The sequence below is a fragment of the Eupeodes corollae genome, chromosome 1, assembly GCF_945859685.1.
Source record: "Eupeodes corollae chromosome 1, idEupCoro1.1, whole genome shotgun sequence".
Classification (NCBI taxonomy): domain Eukaryota; kingdom Metazoa; phylum Arthropoda; class Insecta; order Diptera; family Syrphidae; genus Eupeodes; species Eupeodes corollae.
In genome coordinates, this window is record NC_079147.1 from 36,553,068 (window position 1) to 36,555,949 (window position 2,882).

Below are 2,882 nucleotides of genomic sequence, written 5' to 3' on the forward strand. Positions count from 1 at the left end.
TTTACGCTGCTTTCTAGCTAAGACACAATCTATTACAACAAAATCGGGTGGTCAAAGCCAAGAGTAGAAAGCTTAAAGAATATACGTTTGTAGGATATTTTGTCCAAGGCTCTACTAAAGTCAGTAAATGTGGCGATAGTTTAAAATACTATCTTTGGGGCCTTTTTTGTGAACTGAGGCAACAAACAAAGTTTTCCAGACATATGGAAATTACCCTTACTTAAAGAAGAATTAAAAACTAAACATTGATCTCAAGACCTCTGGCATGACAGAGCCTTTTGCAAACCTTCACGCTACTGATATTCTCCAATGCAAATATCGCCTGAAAAAGTGGGACTCAAAATTTCAATATTGACTCTTATCTCTGATTTATATATTTTCATGTTTTGTGAACATTATCAAATTAAGTTTCGTTTTTAGAATTCTTTCTTTATCCAAAGATATGAGTTCCAGATGATCCGATAAGAGAACATAGCAATTAAGTACTTTAAAATTGATACACAATTTTAGCTCGTTTTATCTTAAAATGAAACATGTACAGTTTATCGCTTTTATAAGTCAAAACTGTTATTAAGAATAACAAACTTCTAAATACTTCCAGGTTTTCCTATATATTCCTTTAGATTGGTTAATTGTTTTTCAGTTAGTTGAGGAACTTCATTATTTCAATTTGGTATACAATTAAAAATTAAATATTTTAAATTTCTTTACAACATTTCGTTTCTTATCTTTTCAGTTCCCAAAATGTATAAATTAACACTTGTTTGTGTTCTTCTAACTGTTGGACTCACAATAATTACAGCAAATGGTTCCCCCCAATGCCCATCGAAACAAATAATTCCTGTTACAGATGTAAATTACTACACTTTCTGTGATCCAATGGACAATAGTTTATTTCTCTATATATGTGATTATGGTTATGGTTTTATTCGCAATGAAACAGTTTCTGGGTGTGTTCCATTCGAGCAATGGCCAGACCAATGTATTACCAAAGTTCCCACAGTCCCAAAATGCACAGGAGTTAACTTAAATCGCCCATCTGCGGCAACTAATCCAAATGAATATTATCTTTGTCCTGGAGAAGGTGCAGATCCGTTGTTGCTATCATGCTCAGGAGGAACAGCTTTCTTAAATGTTCCGGGGATTATTGGTTGTGTTGATTTTTCGGTTTGGAGATCGAGTAAAAATTGTCCTCTATAAATTAATAATCTATAAGAAAAATACATTTTGAAATATTGATGATGCTTTTAATTATTTGATTTCAGTTCATTATAGACTCTGCTTCTGGAATCTTGTAGAAACTTAATTAATTATTTAAGATCTAACAACTTTAGGAGCCCTAGGAAACAATAACATTTTTCTAAATTAATGGTCAAAGGAATACAGACACTTTGTATGTCCGATACTATCCGGAGAGAAAGATTAAAAACTCTAAACTAGAACTACTGAAATATTAACCAGACATAGGTCTTCAAATATATCCTAAAGTGACTATTTTTGTTCCGTAGACGTATGGTTCACTTTTTGTCATGATTTTGAGTGGCAAAGGGCTGTCAGTGTTCTTAGAATTCAAAAATGGTGAAGAAGTACTAAAGTCTTAAATATTTTTAAAATTCTTCTTCATAGATAAACCGAAAATTACTAGATCGATTTTTACTATACAGGGTTATCCATTTTGCGGTTTCAAAAGTAAATGTAAACAAAAATTCATATTAAATATTATTTTCATGATATTATTTTTATTATAATGTTTTAACGTTGACATTATGTGTGAAACACTGATGATTCATTTAAATGACCAAAGAAATAGACACATTTGGGTCTTCGGTAACACTTTCACTTAAATAAAAAATTAAATTAGGAGGCGCAACAGTCCTTTGAGAACTAGAGCCTAGTGACTCGCAACTCTCAACCATTTATGTGTGCGAGTAATATTGTCGGAGATGGAGGGGACCTACAGTTTTTAAGCCGAATCCGAAAGGCTAATTTGAGAAAGTACTTTTCATGACCAGAGTTACTCTTGAAGGATTTGCCAATTAATCGCAAAAGGCAGAACCCAGTGAAAAAAAATTAGATGGCACTGGCAGGCATCGAACCCAAGACCTCTGGCAACGCACTTTTTGTTTTTTGTTTTTAAATTCATTTTTAATAATTCATTCTTAAACCAATCTTAAACCTAGACAAACATTAATAAAACTAGCCTTATTATCCATAACTTACAACTAATTTAATGGTCCCATACGGACACTCAAAGTTAAACTATAACACTAACTACAAATGCCTTTTGCTCTAAGATCTATTTTAACTTCAATTCAATTTTATTTATTTTTGTATTCATTAGAAAATTTAAAAAAGCTAATAACAATATCCTTTTTTATTTTTACTTAAAAACTACTTAAAATTAGGTCCTTAAATAAAACTTAAAGCTAACTTAAACTACCTATTCTACCTATAGACTACTTAAAACTAGAACAACCACAGTAGCAAATCTAACTATCTAACATTTTTGTTCTTCATATTATGTTGTCTTTTCTTGTATTATTTTCTTGTATTCCATGTTTTTTTTAATGTTTCTTTTTCTTTGTATTTTTTTTTCTGTTTCATTTTTTTTCAGTTTCTTTTTGTGCCGCCATGTCTATTCTACTTAAAACTAAACCCTAAAACTATAAAACAAGTATGCTAGCCGGCCAAGGCTTAAAACCCCATCCCGACTACCCACTATCAAGTGCCGATTGAAGCCACCAAAACTGGTTCTCCTGCTTCACCCTATCAGTTCGGTCCCGTTCGGACACAGCCCTACTGAACTGAAGGAGCTCTGCTCCGCCTTGTGACATGACGTCCCGATTGTACAGGAGTCGCCTATCCACGGTTCTTCGTCTGCC

At 32.6% G+C, this 2,882-nt stretch overlaps 1 long non-coding RNA gene across 1 annotated transcript; it reads left to right on the forward strand.

Moving 5' to 3' along the window:
• The first annotated feature begins 534 nt into the window (after nt 1-534).
• LOC129942086 (uncharacterized) lies at nt 535-1,237 on the forward strand. The gene is made up of 2 exons (XR_008780972.1): nt 535-673; nt 737-1,237. It is a non-coding gene; the product is annotated as an uncharacterized LOC129942086 (long non-coding RNA).
• The last annotated feature ends 1,645 nt before the right edge of the window (nt 1,238-2,882 follow it).